The sequence below is a fragment of the Dipodomys merriami genome, unplaced genomic scaffold (assembly GCF_024711535.1).
Source record: "Dipodomys merriami isolate MVZ:Mamm:240054 unplaced genomic scaffold, mDipMer1.0.p SCAF_498, whole genome shotgun sequence".
NCBI classification, from domain to species: domain Eukaryota; kingdom Metazoa; phylum Chordata; class Mammalia; order Rodentia; family Heteromyidae; genus Dipodomys; species Dipodomys merriami.
This window is the reverse complement of record NW_027206066.1, coordinates 92,466-114,375: the sequence shown is the minus strand read 5'-3', so window position 1 is coordinate 114,375 and position 21,910 is coordinate 92,466.

Below are 21,910 nucleotides of genomic sequence, written 5' to 3'. Positions count from 1 at the left end.
TATTTGTAACAAGGAGCCCTTATTGTTCCTAAAATGCTATTGATCTTATTTCTCTAAATTTCTGTGTATAGTGGGAAAAACTTACATTGTTTGGTCGATTGCTCACATTTGCAATTTTTGTCAATGACTATTTTGTTGTTTTCATTTTAAATTTGATCATATTTTGAAGTCTTTATAGCTAAGTCCAAAGGTGATGCCTTTTCAAGTACTCACTAATCAACTGAGTTAGCTTTGTGGAGCTAATGGATTCAAAGGAAGTCTTGCTTAAGAGCTACTTCTAAACTTCTGCAGCTTAAAAGTTCGCAAAGAAGTCTCACTGGCACAAATGTCTTCCTGACGCTTTACCCTTCTCCCATGTAGAAACAAACCAACCAGAATATCTTACCCTGACAGCATAGATTGTCTTACTGGAACAAAACTAATCTTAGTTACAAGGGTCCATAGAGCGATTAACAGTTCAGACCGAATTGTTCAGAATAGAAGGTATTTTATCAAAATATAATTGTTTATTATACCTATCATTTCAAAAGTAGCTAAAGCCAAGAAGGTGAAAAAATTGTTCATATGCATGATTACCTAATATCCTGGTCTGTCTACCATCCAACCAGGCAGGAACTTACACTACTGACTTTCTATCACCAAATATTTCCATAAAACTTGGAGAAGTCCATAGGTTTCTCCTCGATATTAGGCTTAAATTATTAATATTTTAATCACAGTGTTTCCTCTTGCCTCCAGGCTTACAAATGGTAAAGTTTTAGGTCTAACTCTACCAAAAACTGAGGTAGAGATAATGGAATAATACTTTAAAACAGAGTTGCCTTTGATACCCTAACCACAACAGAACAATGCATAACAATTTCCTATATTATAAGTACTTATATATTTTATATTTCTATGTGCTGATCTTAAATTTCTAGAATTGCTATAATTAATTGATAATTTGACAAATAAATTGAAATTTATTCCCATAAACAAATTGGAATATAAATACTTAGGTTTAGAATATATATTAGAATATAAAAAGTATCAAAGCAATGTCTTCGTTATAAACTTGTGATACCTTCTAAGTGTTCTAGGTCTTCTGAATTCACATAGTAAAAAAAAAAAACAGTATTGTTTTCCTCTAATCTATAAGATATTTTATACTGCTGCTGTGTTTATTGTCTTAACTCGCTGGACCCAAAGTGTTTTTCTCCATATTTCTGAAGCATTCTTACTGATTATACCCAAATTTTGCTGATATGATGTGTAAAAACTATTATTCTTCTGTAGCACCCACAGGTTTGAGGATACCAAGTCCCAGTTATCTGCAACATCATATAACAAGGGCAAGACTTCTGACCTTGGCCCATGCAACATGCTAACGGAAAGTAATTGAAGACCCATCTCAATTTCTAATTTCCTATAATATTTCAGGGCCCCAATTCCTTGTAGGAATTAGTAGTAAGCAATTGTGAAATGTAAGGCAACTTAAAATGAAAGATGAGATCACAAAATATGAGAGAAAGTACTGTAGTTCAAACTTTCAATTTACAGATGACCAGCCCATATGAGTAAACAAATTCACAAATGTCACAAATTATTTTTATACCCCTCTCCTAATGATAAATGAAAGATTTCAGTCCAGCGTAAGTAGGCCAAAAATAATTACTGGAATGATAGATCCATAATTGTTCTACCAAGGCTAGGAAATCTTGACTTAGAAGTCAAATATAATTTAGAAAATCATTAATTGAGAAGATCCTTAGTGCTTCAAAACACTGGTACTTCAGGAAAACTTAGTTCTGTATTATAAAAATGTTGTCATTCTCAAACCAATGATAACCTACATTTAATCTTCTGAAAGTATATTCCTTTTCCAATAAACTTTTAAAAATCTTATTCACCAAAATAACACTTGACAAGTAGATAATAGTGACATTAAAAGTTTTTCAAGTGTAGGAATCAAGTTACAATAGAGATGATTTATTTACCCAGCATAAATGCCAAGTAAGTTCAACCATTCATTAAAGTGTAGAAATAGTATCTCCCACCATTTGCGTTGCTCAGTAGGTGCCTTCCAGAAATGTGTTAAATAGATCAGCCTTCCATGATTCAAACCCAAATATTAGCTAATAACGTAAATTTCTTCACATAAGAAGGTACATTTTAAAGTCACTAATAGTTGCCTTATCATGTGTTGCCTTATCATATGGTTTCCCTATCTGTCTAACATAGTAAGGAATATGACTTTAAGTTTTGCATATGGTTAATCATCAGAGATGTGACAAACATAAAATCTGTCTTCTATTTCTATCATATTCCTCTACTGTAGTAAAAATTAGATTTTTTCTTTTTCCAAAACTTAGAGGTAGTAGAAAATATCATCCCATGTAAAATAAAATAATCACACACCATTGTACAAAGCAATTTATAAAAGCTGGTAGTTAGGTATAAATTCTGAACGATTTTTAACCTTTCTTGTTGACTAAAGATTAATCTTCCAAAAAGATGAGAATAAAATCATATCTAGGTGCTTCACGTCTCCAGTCTTGCAAATTGTTATTGCAGTTCAAGTATATGCAGGATTGAAACTCCATGGAATGTAGGAATGTATATAAACCTTTCAAATTCTAAACAGACAGTTTAACAGAATGACTATCAGGAAGTTGAAACCAGAAAGGAATAATAGTAAAGACATAAAATGAATGAAAAATGGAAAATGGGCAAGTACAGCTAGAATACTAATGTACACAAGTAATAAAGGAAGTTGTAAATCTGAAATAAATCTTGGAGAAAGGGTTGGTTCAGATTGATAGAAGGAATGACTCTGAACCAGGAGCATTTGATAATTAGATGGACATATTTAATTGTAACACACTTGCACAACCTTTTGAAATTCAGTTAAAAACACAACTACAAATAAAAACACACAATAATCACAACCAAACAACAATCTCTATAGTGTATGTATATGACCTCACAAAATTTTAAGCAGTTAATGAAGGGCAGTCTTTGGAAAAGCAAACAAAGCTGTTCAAAGAATGCAGTTCGGGGTAGGGAAGAATTTTGCACAGATATAAATAGATTGTCAAAGGTTATAAATCATTTACAGGTGCTGCAAATATTTTCTTCTGTGAGTATTCTTTGTCTGAAGTGGTTACTCCAGTCCTCAGCCACACTTGATAGCTTGTGAATATAGAATGGAAGAAACAAGATCAAGAACCCATTACACCACTGGAGAGAAAACAGTCCTCCATGGTTTCTCTCATTTCTCTTCACTACTCTTTTCTCATACTTTTAATAAAGTCAAGTGATTTTGAATTATATCTTTCCTTCTTTTTCAGAGAATTACTGTTTGGTAATTAAATGACAATTCACAAATTTTGATGTCTTTTTTGTTTTTAAAGAACTTTGAATTTAAATTCCACTGCAACCTTGTTTCACACAGTGAGAGTCCATTTCCTGGGTAAGGACAATTCTCAAGGGAACCTAAAGGATTTACTGCAAGGTTTGTGAGATTTGTTTGTTTAGTGTGAAAATATGCCATATTCACCCACATTGCTCCCTCTCAGCTAAGTCTCCATGGATTTCTTTGCATGAAAGCCTATTTTCCCAGGTAACTTTAAATTTTCTTGATAGGCTAAGTTGTTAAAAAGTTTGAACAATTAAAATTTACCTGTCATAAAATTTAAAACTCTTTTGAAATTCTTTTATCAGAATCGCGAATTCACCAATCCTAATTCCACCTTTACCATCAAAAACAGTTCGCATGTGTTTTCATGATATAGTGTCCATGAAACTATTATTTTCCAGTGGCTTTGTTATGCGTATATATGACCATATAAGTTGATGCTGAGCAAAATGAACTCCAAGATATGGAGAGATATTTATTTGTGGTTGTAGTTTTTGATGTACTACGTGATTTCTATTTTCTTTGAGATTTTCTCCTATGGTTTATCCCCTGCTGTGTTTGATTTTGGTACCCTGTGTATTGTGTATACATTTACTTAATTTGGGAAGGGGACAGGAACAACAAAATGGTGAAATAAAGGACAAAGGGCAAACCAATGCAATAGCAATACTCACAAGACAATAAGTTGGAAATGTACATTACAACTTGTGAGGGATATTGGGGTGAAGGAAAAATTGTGAGAAAAATTAGAGAGGGCATAACAAGTTTGAAAAGTTATGTATTCACTACCTTACAATGGCTGTAACCCCACAACACATCATTTTCACATTAAAATTAAATTATAAAATAAGCTGATGAAATAAAATTTCACTGTTTTGGTATTGTAAATATTATTCTTTATGTAGTATTTTTTTAAAAATAAGTATTATTTGGAATCTAATTTGAATTATTTACCTCTTCTTTATCAGAGGGTAATCAACTTGAATGATATCCAACTAGATAATTTTTTCACAATATACTTGTCAATATTTTGAAAATAGAATAAATTTAGTACTTTCTTATAGTAAAACAGAAAACAGTTTAATTCTATGGAAACCCATAACTTTTAAAAGTAAATAAGTTGTTAAAAGGACAGAATGTATGTGTTCTTCAAAATTCCTATGATTAATAACTACTCATTTTCAAATTCTGAACATTCCGTACCTGAGAGATTCAAAATTTACCTGTTTGCATGTTTTGTAATTCTGCAATAGATGCATTTTCCAGTGGGGTGTTACAGACTGAGAAGTAAACAGAAAAAGAGCCACATTCTGGTATAGGATAAAACTATGAAGCATGCTATAATTAATTCTTCAAGCGTAGCAGTTGGTTCTCAGATTAAGCTATTATTTCTATGACCATCAATCACAAGATTTATGCCATAAAGTCATCCTAAAGCAACAGTTTCCAACTTGTAGGGTGCACCTCAAAATTCCCTTAATTCACATCAAGAATAGCTAATCTCCATTGTGAGAATACACTGCACCTCTGCTAATGTGATGCCCTCCGTGTTCTGGAAAGAACACCACAATAAACTGTGTTGCATCATTTTTCCTCCATTGATATTCTTGCAAATATTATTTATATTCATACTTTTTTAACTATCATACATAATCAGGATGCTAAGGTTGGAAGATTACAGTTCAAAGCCCACTGAACTAGGCCCTGAGAGAAGACTCGAGCTGGGACAGCTTCTTTACAGTTTTTGTTTTTTGTTTTAGGGATTCTAGAAAAAGAACAAAATCCTTGGCTTCAACCAGCCCAGTTCTTGGATTGAAAAGAATGCCTCTAGGTCCCCCTCCCCTTAAGAACTTAACCCATGTTTGTTCTGTTAAGGACTGACCAGTTAAACAGATAGCCAGTAATCCAGCTCATGCTGGCATGCTGGCTACATCCTGAGTTTACTATACAGTCTGCCTTTTTCACATGCTTATGTTAAACTCCACTAAACTCCTTTGTGTATGTTTACCTCAAGCTCCGCTTTATCATTGAATTCGTGAGTCATTTAAACCAAAAGTGATAGGCTGGTTTAAACAGCCATTATGTGACAAAGTGTAACTTCATTGGCCACCTGCATGTGGTCTGGTATTACTGCAATCCTTTGGGTGCATGAAAATCTCATTGGTCGCCTACTTGACCAGGCTTCACCTTGTGATTTTTGCCTTTAAAAACCTAAGCATGTGGGCCACTAGAGGTCGCAGTATCAGCTCCTGAGCCTGTCCTGCGGCCCTGGCTGGTCAGTGTAGGAACCTTCTCAATAAAGTTGCTTCTTTAATAACAACTTTGTTGCGGTGGGCTCAGTCACTCCGGACGACTAGGTGGGCTTGCCTGCCTGTGTAGGGGTCTTCCTACTACACCACTCAGGCAGGAAGATTTCCCTAGATTCTTTTCTCCAATAAACTTCTCAGCAAAAGCCAGACAAAAGTGAGGTGAGGTTGAAGTGGTAGGGCACGAGCCTTGAGAATAAACAGGCTCAGAGACAGTGTCCAGTCCCAGAGTTCAAACCCTAGGAAAAACCAATAAAACAAAAACAAAAATAAAACAAATCCCAAATCTAGCATTTTTCTCATTGTGTACATAGGCACATAATTAAGGAAATTGCTTCCTATGTTACATACAGGTTGAAGAAAGAAGATGTCACACAATTATTCTCTTCATACCATGTTATACCAAAGCCTCAAAAAATTACCCTTTTTCTAAATGTATAAATTAATTTCATCCATTTGTTGGCAACTCTGTCTACATTATTCACATTATTATTTTATACATGAGCTGTTGGAATTATCTATTAACTGAGTTCTAATTATAGAAACGACTTGTACATCTCATTGTTGCAATGGGTCCACCTGTAACCCTAGTTAAATGATTTGTTTTTAGAGAATATGTCCAGCAAAGAATCCATAACTTAACTCTACAAAAGTAGGTGCACTGAATCATTTTGGAATGAATTTTGTTTTCTTGGGAAGTTTATCTTGTCGTTACTTTTGGGGAAACTTAAAGTCATATTTCACTTTTTTATTGGTTGTGGGGCTTGAACTCTGATCCTGGGCACTGTCCCTCAGGTCTTCAGTTCAAGTTGAGCGCACTACCACTTTAGCTACAGCACCACTTCCGATTTTCTGGTGGTTAATTGAAGATTAGGGTCTCATGGACTTTCCTGACAAGGCTGGGTTTGAACCACAATCCTCTGGTCTCAACCTCCTGAGCAATTTGATTACAGGTGTAAACCACCAGCACCCATTTCATATTTGCATTTATGTGCACTGAATGACACTGTATAGGCAAAGAATGGAAATTTTAACCAAATGATGACATTGCAGCTTTTCAGAAAAATTGAGGTAGCAGTAAATATGTCCTCCTTTTCCATTTTGTTACATTAATGAGTCATGAGCTATGGGACTCTTACATTAGCATCCTGTGACATCTGTATAGGTGTATTTATAATCAGAAAATGTTCATAGAGAAATATAGAAAGACTAAGACTTTTAGAAAACAAAGGAGATAAGGTGTGAAAGAACAGCATAGAAGGAGATACATTTATCACGCAGAGATTAAAAACTAGCCTAAGAGATTTAGAAAAGCCTAGTTGACAACTAGTTCTTCAATAACCAAAAATGGTTCTCTAGACCAGTTTCTGGTATACATTAGTTACTATCGTTTATTCCTTCCATCTGGAGTTATTCCTTATTTTCTTTCACAAATATTAATTAGCCTCTGCCTTTTTGGTGCCAAAACTGACCAAAAAGATTTCAAAATCACACTTAGACAATTTTTCACTTCGTGATTAGCAGTGATGGCAGAAAATCTTGGAATCCTTGAATTTCCAGAATTAATCTTCAGCTGACATCTAAGCACACTCCTGCCATTAATTGCTGTGACTTAAAGAACAAAATTTTTTCAACACAGTATCCTAACATAGGTATAATACATGAATTAGGGTCTATTTTCAGGTGTCAGTATGGAAGGAGCAATTATATATTTCAAGTATGCATTCTTTATTTTCCATTTAATATTTTTTTTGGCCAGTCCAGGGGCTTAAACTCAAGGGTAAGTAATTATTCCTGAGCTATTTTTTTCTCAAGGCTAGCGCTCTACCACTTGCATTCCTTCCAGTGTTTTTCTTTTTTATGTATTACTGAGGAATTGAACCCAGGGTTTCATGCATGCTAGTCAATCACTGTACCATGAAGCCACATTCCCAGAGCCCTAAATGACTTTCTTAAGAAGGCATTACATTTACATTCCATAACTATGTATCATAAGTTTAGCCAGGTGCTAGAAAATGATGTAGAAACAATACAATACAATAAGTCCAGTAAGCTGGATGGAAAATATATTTAATGGTCTAGCCAGGGCACAGTGGGGCTTACCTCAGGGAGCTGTTTCAAAAGTCTGAGCGAAATAGCTCCTGACCCCCAGCCCACCTCCAGAATGAGAGGGTCACCTTGGATTCCAGCCACATGGTAATGCTAGGCCCCCTTCTCCAATACCCATTCAACCAGTTCTTGTGAAAGAGAGAGAGAAAAGTCAGAATTACAATTAAGTCGGGTGCCGATGGCTCAGAATTCTAATCCTAACTACACAGGAGGCTGAGATATGAGGATCATGGTTCATAGCCAGCCCCGGCAGGAATGTCTATGAGACTATTATTTCCAAAGAACCATCAGAAAACAAGAAGTGGTGTTGTGGGCTCAAGTGGTAGAGCACTAGCTTTTTTCTGAGGAGCTCAAGAACAGCGCCCATGCCTAGGCTTCAAGCCACACAACTGACAAGAAGTGGACTACCTGTCACTAGAAGTGGATTGAATAGCCTCCATTTTCCTAGGGAGGATGGTAGTGAAGTCATGCCGAACTTCCTGAGAAGTTGAAGTCATAAGTACTTCCCCTGGCTTCTCTGTGCCTCGGCTTCCCCAGCTGCAAATCTCAGCACAGTGAAGCATCTCCTTCCTCATGGGGATAGGGTGATGATGAGAGAAATGTTTTGTTTCATAATCCCCACCTGTTGCACAATTAATAACTGGCCCCACCTGAACACTTTCCGGGTATCTTCCTATCATTTGCTCACAGAATTGCTGAGAAACTTCTCTGAAGGCCACTCCCTCTGTGCCAAGCCCTGCTCCAGGGATCCTTCTGTTTAAATCCCTTGTTTCCTCAAAACTATTCTGTGAGGAGAATGAGGTCTGATGGTTGCGGCCCTACCCAGAGCTTCACCTCTGATCAAGAATCGGCTGCTGTGGACTAAAATTTTGGGATAATCCATCTAAATTGATAACTGAGCATGGCGCTACTTGTCTACCATCCCAACTACACAGGACCAGGCGTGGTGGAGCATACCTGTCCCAGATAGGAGGACCTCGATCCAGTCCAGCCAGAGCATATATTGAGTATCTGCTTCAGAAATGCCCAAGACAGAAAGGTGGCTCCTCAGAGCCAGGGAGAGGAAACAAGCAGGTGGTCATGGTGCCCCCAGAGGGGTGTCTGACCCCGGGTAGTGGTGATTTGGGGGCAGCCATTCACCTGTGCTGCTGGGAGAAGGTGCTGGAGGCTGCTCCAGGTGGGTCAAGCAGCAATGGCATCGGCATTGCAAACACATAGTAAGAGCAGAGAACCAGGGCCAGGGACCAGGTCAGGGCTTTAGGCGGGCTTGCAGTGCACCATTGGCTGAGGTTTGAATTCCCACACCTTGAGAAGGGGGGAAGGAAGCCGGGGTGAGGGCAGGCATCTCAATTTCCTACTCCAAAGTCGCTTGGGTCTCTTCTTCACCACTCAGCCACCTCTCCCTTCCTCAACTGCTGTTGAGTGTTGTAAACTAACAGAGGGAATCCCGGGTGCTACTGGGCAGGATGGAATGTGGGCGTAGCTACCATTCTTGTATCCCATTGGTCCGAAAGAACCATGAAAGAATGGGAGTGTGGCCAGAATCCTGTGATGAAAGCAGAATGGACGGAGACACGAAGACTTTCCCAGGGACCAATGTCCATTTTAGTTGGAGACGAGAGGGTGATCTGTTTTAGCTGGATGGCTGCACAGATTGTTGTGTCTGTCTGTGTGTTGCCAGACCTGGACCTTGAACTCAGGATCTGGGCACAGTCTGTGAGCTGCTTTTTCTCAAGGCTCGCCCTCCACACTGGAACCCAGGGCTTCTGGCTTTGTTGACACTGAAGTTGGACAGGCGACTCAAGGACATTCCTGCCTAAGATGAGTTTGAACATGATCCTCCCATCACAGGTTGTAAGTATCAAGAAGGACTGCTGAGAGCCACGGTTTCCTGCCTAATCATTGGTCTTGCTGATATTCTTGGACAGACTGGTGAGTACCCTATCCCTAGGTTGAAGTGGTGGGAGCTGGAGCCCACAGTTGGAATCCTGGTCCTGCCACCTCCAAATGGCAGGAGATCCTAAGGAACTCATTCCTATCCGTATGAATACCAATGGAATGTGATGTATGTCATGATTGAATGGACAGTTCTTGAATGATTCTAGGACAAAATTATACACAATTATATTATAGGACACTGATTGATTTTAGTTAATTCTTTATTAAGCATTTAAAAATCACATTCATAAAATGGAGGCATAATGAAATATTGAAGAATTGGGTCTCACATACTGCAAAGGTGCCATTTTTCTGCCAGGACTGGGATTGGAACTCATGGTCTTGGTAACTCTGTTGCACTGTGTGGGAATGGGAAGCTGGCCTCCTTGAAGTCAAGAAATTCAGGTCTGCTCCTTGGGCCTGAAATAGATCCCCACCACTAGAAAACATCCTATTCATGTACAATTTACATATATGATTTACATATATATATATATATATATATATATATATATTTATATGTTGACTCCATATTGCATTCAGTGTAGTTATTTTATTTTTTTGTTTCATTCATGTACTGACCTGTTATTTTATTGACTATTATTGAACATAAAACATTGATTACATTGATTACACAGGATATATGTCTGCATATGTATTCCACTTCATGCCTGACACCCAGGACTTTCACAGAAAAGGAAAAAATGTGTCACCATCATCTTCTTACTCCACGATTCATTTTTGGGAGTGCTGGCATCTGAACTCAAGGCATACAACCTACAAGGCCCAATTCATGAATGGGTGTTAGCATGCCATCCTGGGGCAAATTGAGCTGACAGGCTGTTCCCAGGACCTCAGATCAAGCACCAAGGGTTACCAAAATAAGAAAAGATTGACATGCAGATGGAAGTACGCTAATAAATATATATCTTAATAGAGTGTCAGAGATGCCTTTACCTTATTAATTATATAGACTCCATTCTTACCAATTCCTGGGTATTAATACTCCGTCCATGTAATTAATATAATTTAATTAATTAATTAATTGTATTCATCCTTAAATTACTAATGAAATCAGTGTTCTGATATTATTGTGTTCCTTTAAGTAATAATATTCTTTCAAAGCTTAATAAATATTAAATGAAACCAATCAGCCTCCTGAAATGAAGCTGTCTAATATTATAGGAGCATCATTTATGATCAATTCATTCAACCGTGACATTGACAACATTCCATTGTTAATCTTATGAATGGCAACCATTTTCTTAGTATCTCATGCCATTGGTTGGTGTCAGGATGGGGATTCCAAATCAGGGCCTATGTTGCCACTTAGCAATGCAAGGTGAAGTACCCTTTGCATCAGTGTCATTCAGACCCATGAGGGTCACCATGCAAAGGAAGAAAACAGAAAAAGGCCCTATTTTTTCTGTGCATTGCTTTCCCTGCAAGGCCTGGTGGTCTAGGATCCCAGGAGGAGCTGTAGATCTAGTGGTTGCACCCCAGGGTAGGGTGATCAAAGCTGAGGCAGAGTTGCAACGACCTGAGTTCAAGCGCCGTATTGAGAAAAATAAAATATAAACATTTAGCTCCCTGACTTGCAATTCACCCTGCTTATTCTTCCAGGCTTTGGATTTGAACTCAGGATCTGGGTAAATCTGGAGCAATGTGGATGAAGTGGAAGATCACCATACTTGAAGATAAGAAACTCATGCCTGTTCACTAGTCCTGAATTCAAGCCCCAGTTCTGGAAACATACTATTTAGATACATTGTAAAGATAGGATTTATACGTACCTATAGATGCTCAGTCCATACATGTTTGGTGTGGTTGTTCTTGTATTTTTTGTTTTATTCATTTATTTATCATTGATTGTACTATGATAAAACCCCTTTCATTTATTACATTGATGACATCTTATCACAGAGCATCTAGATTTATAGAAACATTCTACATCATACCAGGATTCTCAGAGTCACCCAGGATATTCAGAGAAAAGGAAAACAAGTTTCACACTTGGCTTCTTACTCCACGATCCACATGTTGGTAGTGCTGGGATCTTAACTCAGGGTTTAGTAGGACCAATTGACCAATAAGTCAAGGTGATCACACTATCCTGTGAGCAACTAATGACCTACGCCAGTCCCAGGATCTGACATTGATCAATAGGGTGGTCCACTATATTCATAAGTTCATAATTTAAACATACGATCTATATTGACATACTTGTATGTACAGCATCTTGTGTTCAGTGAACTTCTTCTCCTTATTTTGTATCTACTTTATGGAGGTATTGTGTATTTTACTAAGTGCGGCGCGCGCCTTCTGGACCAGCGAGGAAGAACGAACACCACACCAGGAGTCTTCTCAGATCACGCTTTATTGGAGAGCCTTTTAGTTGATGGGAGAGCTTGAGCGCGAGAGAGCGTGCACCCGAAACATGGCCGCTTATATAGGGAATAGGAACACGGGTCTTTCTATCATTGGTCGTCTGCCATTCACCGTCACCAGGTGCCACGGGATTGGCTGGGGACTCTACGTGGCTCGCGCATGCGCAAAGCCCAGGACCCACCGTCCCACCAAGCACCGCCTGAAAGGGAGTGGTTACCTCAAAGCTGCAAGGGAGTGGGCACCATCTTGTAATGGCGTTTACCCTGGCTCCCTACAGTTCCCCCTTTTTTGTTTTTTGGCAACAGGTAAGAGTAGAGGTTGGGCCTCTGTCTAAAACATTAATGAGAGGACCTTGCACTGGCCTTCGCCTGAGGGGCGCGCCTTCCCCAGTGATGACCAGGCCCGTCCGATGCCTTTTTTGCAGAGGTGGGATCTTGGGCATCAACCCACTTGCAACCCAGCATGCTCTTCTTGAGGAGATGGTTCTCCTCAAGTGCAGTGCACTTGCCTCGCACCCTGTCCCAAATTGCAAATTGCATACCTGTCCCGGTGCAATGGGATCCCCTGATCCCTCGGGGTGCTAAGGCTATGCAGGATGGTAAGGCTTAATTGCCTCTCAGGGCCGACAGCCAGATCTGAGGTGAGGATCCACTCTCCAAAACAGCTAATGCTTGCAAGATAACAACCTTGTCCCTTCTGGTTTGGGCTCGAAGGTGACAGACCAACAATAGGCAGACCACGCATCCTCCCAGGCAGCAGGCTAAAAACATTCCGACTTCCATCCACTCTTTGAAAAAGGACACCGCAGAGGCAATCCAGTCTTCCATCCTACAATCTGCGGAAAATAAGGTGGGGAGAAAAAGGGAGTCTGTATGCAGGGGCATAGGAACTGCCCAGGCCCTGGTGACAGCCCACAGCCATTGGTTTAGCTATCACAGGGGTTGCTATTAGCACTGTTGCTAACAGCAGGAAGATCAGCTGCATCAGGAGACGAGTGGATGGCATCTTCAAGAGGGGGTTCTGCTGCAGTCTCCACCGGCCTGGTCAGTCTCGTTGGCACCCAGTGAGGTACTTCTTGACTCTGTGGAAAAACACAAACAGCTCCCCTGGATCTCATTATTACCGGATCCGGTCCATACCATTTATTATTAATAACATCCTTCCACATAACCATGTCTTTAGTATCCATGGGGTCTCTTGTCATATGCCGATCTGCGGCAGACTGATCGTTGTCATTTAGAATTAAAAAATTAAGGGTAAAGAGCGCAAGAGAAAGTCTTTCCCTGGGGGACACTGACTCAGCAATTCCCCCTTTTTGTTTTTGAAGCATTTCTTTTATGCTTCTATTAGCTCTTTCCACTATACCTTGTCCTTGAGGATTGTAGGGCAGTCCGGTGGTGTGGGCAACCTGCATTTGTGCGCAAAAGGCGCGAAAACCATGGGAAGTATAAGCAGGGCCATTATCCGTCTTAAGTCTAAGGGGCTTTCCCCAAGCTGCCCAAGCTTCTAAGCAGTGTATTTTGACGTGAGACACCTTTTCTCCTGCCAGAGGTGTGGCATGAATGACACCGGAAGAGGTGTCCACAGACACATGTAAATATTTTAACTTACCAAATTCTGTCAGATGAGTAACATCCATTTGCCATAGGGCGTTTGGTCTCAACCCCCTGGGGTTTACCCCCACATGGGGAGGATGAAGAAAGGTAACACAGGATTTACAGGCTTTAACATATCTCTTGCCACATGCCTGGACAAATTATATCTTTTCCTAAGGGTATTAGCAGGTACATGATACAATTTATGAAAGTCTTTTGCCAATTCTACAGGATCAGCAGCGACCAGAGCCACAGCCCGAGTTGCCTGGTCCACCAAATCATTACACCTTGCCATCGGGCCCGGCAACATAGAGTGGGCGCGAATATGTCCAATATAAAAAGAGTGTTTTCTGTTTATGGTAAGGGACTGAATCTGTAACAAAACATTAGAAACTGTACTGGCCTGCTTAATTGAAGCAGCAACTTCAAGAGAAGCAACGGCATTTACAACATATAATGAATCAGAAAGTAAATTAAAAAGTTGATCAAATCTTTTAAAAACTTCAAGCACAATTAAACATTCAACAGCCTGTGGGTCATTAGGCCGAAAATTAAAGACTACCGGCTGTTTGTGTCCTTGAACAAAAAAGCACCTTGTCCAGATTTTGATCCATCCGTAAAGATGGTCAGAGCATTAACCAAGGGCTCCTTTGAAGTGACAACAGGAAAATACACTAAATTTTTGTTAACTATGGCAAGCAGAGGATGCTTAGGATAATGGTTATCAATTACATTTGGAAATGAGCAAACAAGAATTGCCCACATATCCACTGTAGCTGCTAAAATTTCAACTTGCTCACGGGTGTATGGAATAATTAATTTATATGGAATTTTTGCAAAGTGCATCAAACAATACTTTATACCCAAAATTGCCTGCTTAGCCACTAATTCAGGAAAATATTGAACAGTTTTTGCTCCCACAGAATTGCCGTGGAGCCACCATAAGGGGCCATTTTGCCAAAGAACCCCCGTGGGATAATTTTTTGTTTTTAATATACATAAATCGATAGGTAATTTTAAATCAACCCGTGAAAGTTGAGCCCTAGACAAAGCTGCCTCAACCTTTTGTAGGGAATTTAGTGCTAAAGGTGTCAGGGATCTAGAGGAGGTGACTTCAGGGTCGCCCTCCAAAATGGCAAATAAAGGTAACAACTCTGACCGAGGGAGATTAAGAAACCCCCTTATCCAATTAATATCTCCTGCCAATTGCTGAAAATCATTAAGTGTTTTGAGATGACCAGTTCGAATGGAAAGTTTTTGTGGTTTAATCTCAGTAGGAGAAACTATGGTTCCCAGAAATTGAACAACACTAGTCTGTTGCACCTTCTCAGGGGCAATAATCAGTCCTTTATCAGCTAAGGTCTCCGTTACCTGCCCAAACACTTTATGAAGAGTCTCTACCGAGGGAGCAGCCAACAAGATATCATCCATATAATGGACAATCCGTACTTTTGGAAATTTTTTCCTGACAGGGGTTAATCAGCCCCTACGAACAATTGACAAATTGTTGGGATATTAGCCATCGCTTGGGGGAGAACTTTCCACTGATAGCGAGAATCCGGGGTTTCATGATTAACAGAGGGCAAAGTAAAGGCAAAGCGCTCCCTATCCTTTTCATAAAGAGGTATGGAAAAAAAGCAATCCTTAATATCTAAAGCTAAAATATGCCACTCTCGAGGTAACGCAGAGACCCATGGAAGTCCCCTTTGGATGGGTCCCATAATTTGCATCTGGGCATTTACTGCTCTAAGGTCATGTAATAATCCCCTTTTTCCGGAGGCCTTTCTAATCACAAAAATTGGGGTATTCCAAGATGACACTGAAAGCTCAACATGCCCCAGCTGCAGCTGTTCCTGGACAAGAGTTTGAGCCGCTTCCAATTTTTCTTGAGAGAGGGGCCACTGAGGAACCCACACCGCCTTTTGTGTTAACCAAGATATGGGTACCGCACCTTCAGTGGAAGCTTTGTTTTCAGAGGCCCCTAAGAAAAACCCAAACCTTTCCTGTCCTGTTTAGGAAGTGGCTCTATCGGCTCCTTGCGTCCTTGGAGACGCCGACCAAGCCCCAAGGCTGGAACAGATCCTTGCTGTTTCATCATATTCTGACTGGCCTCAGAATAATCATTAGTTAAAGTTAGCTTTAGCTGTTGCTGCACATCTCTTCCCCAATGATTGACAGGGACGTCTACCACAAATGGCTGCATTTTTCCAACTTGGCCTTCGTCTGTTCTCCAAGTCAATTCTTTTGCACTTAACTGTGGGGCATCGGCATAGCCCAGCCCTTGTAAGGTCTGGGAGGATTTCTGAGTTGGCCATTGCTTTGGCCACTCCCCTCTTTGGATGATGCTTCGATCTGCCCCTGTATCCACCAGTCCCTCAAATCTTTTCCCTTCCACTTGGAGAGTTAGCATGGGTCTTTGGTCTAAAGTTATGGACAGGCATGTAAGGTCGACTCCAGTGGAGCCTAGCCTTTTATCTCCTCTCTCTATCTCCTTAGCAGGGAAGTTGCCATGAAGAGAAGGCAAAAGCAGGAGCTGTGCAATTCTATCCCCGGGAGAAATGGACACCACTCCATGGGGGACATGGCAAAGGACCTTGATAGTCCCCGTATAGTCCGGGTCAATCACTCCCGGGAAAATTATTAATCCTCTCATTGTGGAGGAGGAGCGTCCTAAAACTATTCCTACAGTGCCTTCATCTAGGGGTCCTGTCATGTCTGTCTCCACAATTGGACACCCATCTGCTGTGTTAATACCCGTCCAGAGGTGGCACAGAGGTCCAACCCTGCGGAGCCTGAGGTTGCTCTCTTTGGCTGGGGGGTTGTTGCGGGTGCTGTCCGGGAGCCAGAGTCTGAAATGCCCCATAAATTTTCGGGCCCTGGGGACAAGGGCCCTCCTTCCCGCTTTATGGCTCTGGTTCCGAATCAGAGTTTGGAGTAATTTGGGGGATAAAATGTCCATTGATGTCTCTAACTGACCTGCACTCGTTGACCCAATGCTTTCCCTTTTTACAACGAGGACACACTCCTGAAGTCCTTGGCGGCCTGGGTATGTTTTGCGCAGGACCACCATTTTTTGGGCACTGTTGTCTAAAATGTCCCAGCTGACCACACCGGAAACACCCCTTCCCTTTACTATCTTTGCGGCCCCGGGAGCCGACAAGACAGCAGCCGCCAGCCCTGCATTGGTCAGGGGACCACCTACTTCTCTGCAGGCTTTTAACCAAGCTTGTAGGTTTTGAGTTCTTACTCAAAATTGCCCTCTGACATTCCTTGGTGCTTTGTTCAAAAATGATTTGCTGTACAAATGGCATGGCTGTTTCCAGATTTCCTAACACCCGCTCGGCTGTCTCTAGCATACGGGCAACAAAATCAGAAAATGGCTCATTAGGGGCCTGCATGATTTTTGTTAGATTGCCAGCCATCTCTCCCTTGTTTGGGAGGGCCCGCCAGGACTTGTAAAAGACCTCGTTTACCTGGTGGTATACTTCAAAGGGATATCCTGTCTGGTCTACCGTGTAGGGCCCCTGCCCGAGAAGCATATCTACGGTCCAGTCCGGGTGCCCGTCACGGTCATTTTGTCTGTATTGGGCTTGAGCCTTGTCTTGAACAATAGACCGGAAATCGAAGAACTGCCCATGATTGAGACAGGTACGGGCTACCTCAAACCAGTCCGTGGGCGTCATAGCATTGACAGTCAGTCTTCGGAGCAGGGCAGTGGTATAATTAGCCTTCACTCCATAAGTCCGGACTGCCTCAACTAAATCCTTAAGCTGGAAGTAGGAAACCGGCTCAAAATTTCTTTCATTAGTAATTGGATTTTCAAAAACTGGAAAAGCGGCCGCCAGCCGCGACCAGGTGCTTCCTTTTATAAAGTGACTCCGCCCCGCCGGCGGGCACGCCCGGGGGGGCCGACGGGTGAGGGTCAGCTCCGTTTCCTCTTCCTGGCTGCTGCGGTACTCCCACTTCTAGGGGGCGCCACCCCCCATATCTGTCTGCCTCATACTCCGCCGCAGCCTCTTCTAAGTCTTCACTATCAGCTGGATCGAGCTGCTCTCCCTCCTCCTCTAACATTTCTTCCTCTGAGTCACTCACAAGATCACTGCATTCTTGGTCCCGCCCTTCCACATGTAGGGCTGAGAACCGGTTTGCTTTTAAAGAAGGGCATGGGGGTCTCCTTGAGACCCCCTCCTCCCTAAGACCCTTCTCCTTTTGTGAGGGCTGCAGTCCCTCCTGCTTTAATTCTTTAGGATCCTTTTGTCTTTTTTCCCTTTTTCTTTTAGGCCTATTTTCATCCCCTTTACTGGATGCTGCCTCTGATAGACTATCCTGATGCCGTGTTAGTACTTTGCATCCTTCCTGGATTAAATCAAACCCTCCCTCCTTGAGGCAAGTGCGCACCATCAAAAAGACAAGCCACAAGGGAAGAAGCAATGCAAGCAACCAATAAATATCTAAATCTACAGTGAACAGCATACCGGGGGATACTTACCAACGTCCCCTCTCCGCGTGTTGAGTTCTGGCTCCGGTTCGGCCTCCTGCGCGGGTCCCGGGTTTCGGCACCACTTTGCAGCGCGCGCCTTCTGGACCAGCGAGGAAGAACGAACACCACACCAGGAGTCTTCTCAGATCACGCTTTATTGGAGAGCCTTTTAGTTGATGGGAGAGCTTGAGCGCGAGAGAGCGTGCACCCGAAACATGGCCGCTTATATAGGGAATAGGAACACGGGTCTTTCTATCATTGGTTGTCTGCCTTTCACCGTCACCAGGTGCCACGGGATTGGCTGGGGACTCTACGTGGCTCGCGCATGCGCAAAGCCCAGGACCCACCGTCCCGCCAAGCACCACCTGAAAGGGAGTGGTTACCTCAAAGCTGCAAGGGAGTGGGCGCCATCTTGTAATGGTGTTTACCCTGGCTCCCTACAGCTAAGTATTGTGACAGGATGACATTTATGACAACCTGTTCCCATGGTTATAGGGTTGCCTATGAATTCCCCTTCCTAGTTGATATTCAGAACTTTCACAGGAGAGGAAAACGTGTGCAACAACTGGCTTCTGACATCAGGATGAATCTTTTGTTAGTGCTGGGATTTGAACTCAGGTTTGTATAGCTCTGTTGCACTGAGGGAGAAGGGGAAGCTCACCATCCTTGAAGACTGGAATGTCAGGCCTGGTCCAGGGCCTGATTTGAAACCCCAGCACTCGACAAAATAGCAAGCCCACCTTTTTTAAACATAGGATCTCTCTTTACCTACAGGTGTGTTGTGCATCTTGCATTCAGTGTAGTTATTCTTTTTATTATTTGACTTATTCATGGATGTATTGTGTATTTTATTGAGTATGGTGACAGATATAACTGTGCTGACATGGATGACAACGTGTTTCCATGGCTATAGAGTTGCTTATATAGCATTTTCCATTCTCAATGAGACCCAGGACATTCACGGAAGAGGAAAACATGTGCAACCCTAAGCTTTTCACATCAGAATGAATCTTTGGCAGTGCTGTAATTTGAACTCAAGGCCTAGCAGGCCAAATTGGTGAATAGGTCATGGTGAGTACATGACCCTGTAAGCCACTAAGGAGGTAGGCCATTCCGGGGACCTGAGATGGAGTCCTGGTGGGGGCCAATATTGTCATAAATTCATAATTAAACAAAGGATCTATATTTCCAAACATGGGTGGCAAAATCTTGTGTTTGGTGTAGTCATTCTCTCTTTATTTTGTGTCTTATTCATTGATGTATTGTGTATTTTCTTGAGTTTAGGTTGACAGATATAACTGTGGTGAACTGGATGACAACCTATTCCCATAAGTATAGAGTTGCCTATACCTTCTCTATTCTAGCTGAGACCCAGAATTTGCACAGCAAATGAAAACAGGTGCAACAACTGGCTTCTCACATCAGGGTGAATTTTTGGCAGTGCTGGGATGTGAACTCAAGGCCTAGGAGGCCCAACTGCCCAATGGTTCCAGTTGATCACACCAGACTGTGAGCCAGGAAGCAGCTGGGCTGTTCCCAGGAACTGAGATCGAGCCCCAGGGAGACCAAAATAGTCCTCAATGCATCATTGAAATACGGGATGTAAATTCACATCCGTGAGTGTACTGCATCATATATTAATTGTAGTTATAGTCTTTATTTTGTATGCTATTCATGGATATATTGTGTATTTTCTTGAGTATATGATGACAGATATAACTCAGCTGACATGTATAACAACTTATTTCCCTGACCACAGGGTGGCCCATGCATTCTCCATCCTAGCTGAGACCCAGGATTTGCACAGGAAAGGAAAACAGTGGCAACTATTTGCTTGTGACATCGAGATGAATCTTTTGGCGGGTCTGGGATCTGAACTCGGGCCTAGCAGGCTTAATAGGTGAATGGGTCCACATGAGCTCACCAGCCTGTGAGCCATGAAGAAGCTAGGCATTCCCAGTACAAAGAAATAATCTTATAAATATGTTAGAAACAATTGCAAGAAAGAAAAAAACCATTTAAATACTTATCTTGGGGTTAATTTCACCTATTATATTGATCTGGTTTAATCAATTCTCTGCCTTCACTACCAGATTATTTGAAGAATACATAAGATAATTGCATTGAGAAGTGATTTAGAGAATTAATTCATATGGTTTACTTTTAATTTTTGAGGTAAGTACTTGGATTCAAATTTAGAGCCTTGCATTTGCCAGGGAGGCATCTGACCACTTGAACCATGCCATATCCAGCAATTTTTTTCTTTGATTGTTTTTGAGAAAGAATCTTGTATTTGTTTATTCCTAGGCTACATGGATAGTGAACATCCTAGTTTTATGTTCAAAATAGGTAGGATGACAGCCACACCTTGGCACACCCAGCTTTTATTGATTGAGATGGAGGTCTCTTGTATGTTTTCCAGGTTGACCTTGAACTGCAACTATGGACATTTCCATTTTCAGAGTAGCTAGGATTATAGGTATAAACCACCTCATTTGACTTATTATATATGTTTACGAAAATTCTGAGAGTATGAGAAAATCCTCTAGAGTTTCTAGCCATATCCAGATTCTAGGTGATACACTAATGATGATTCTGTCAAAAACTTTTTGACATTATTCTGACAAACTTTAAATTTTTTTTTTTTTTTTGCAAAATACCATACAGAGGGGTTACAATTACATGGGCAAGGTAATGAGTACATTTCTTATCAAGCATTGTTGCCTCCTCCTGTTTCCCCTTCTCATCCTTTCCCATCTCCCCTCTCCACCCCTGCAATACCCTGCCCCTGGCAAAAGTTAAGTTCCTTATTGGACATTGTCGCTACCGCCTCGACCAGCAAGGAAGACGCAGCACCGGACTCTTCTCTCTGCAGTTTATTCAGGACCTTTGAGTAATCTTCTGACCCCAACCCCAGGGAGAAATCCCCACAGCCTTAAGTACCCGCTGGGTAGTAGCCAACCCTGATACGCCACGTGGGAACTACCAATAGGTTCAGGTGCGCGGAAGCAAGCCAGATTCTTTGCCTTAGCCATATAAGGAGTTGTTTACCACGAGAGCACTCGCCATCGGGAAGGCGGAGGGCGGAAGCCGGTGCCATCTTCCAGGTGCGGCCTCTCGCAGCTCTCTACAGTTCCCCCTTTTTGTTTAAAGAACACAGATGAAAACAGAGGTCTGATCCCTGTTGTGCAATGCAAGGACTACATACAAGCCTTCTCCCAGAGGGTACCTTCTCTAGGGATGACTCAGCCTGTCCATTGATTCGTTTTTCACAAGGACAGGAAAAGGCGAATCGAACCCGTGTGCAATCAAACATGCTCTCCTCGAGGGCAAAACTCATGCCTCTCGACTGCAGTACTTTGGTTTTGCAATCTGTGTTCATTGTTTTAGGGTGGCAAGCCACGCTTAGGGTGACTGACCTGCTCCAATGACTGTAAAGGCTTGGATAATCATGGCTGCACTGCAACGCTGAGAACCTCTAATTTGGCAAATGCACCACAGACATACCAAGGAGGCTAACACCAGGAGGCCTGTCAGGGCTCCCAAACCCGCCCCCTCCTTGAGATGATTCATAGCAGCGGAGATCCATGAAGATAACCCCTCCGCCAATCCTGCATCCACTCAGGTCGAGTTCACCATGACGATGGCAACCCTGAGCTGTTCCATCAGGCTGTCGAACTCCCCAGTTCAATTACCT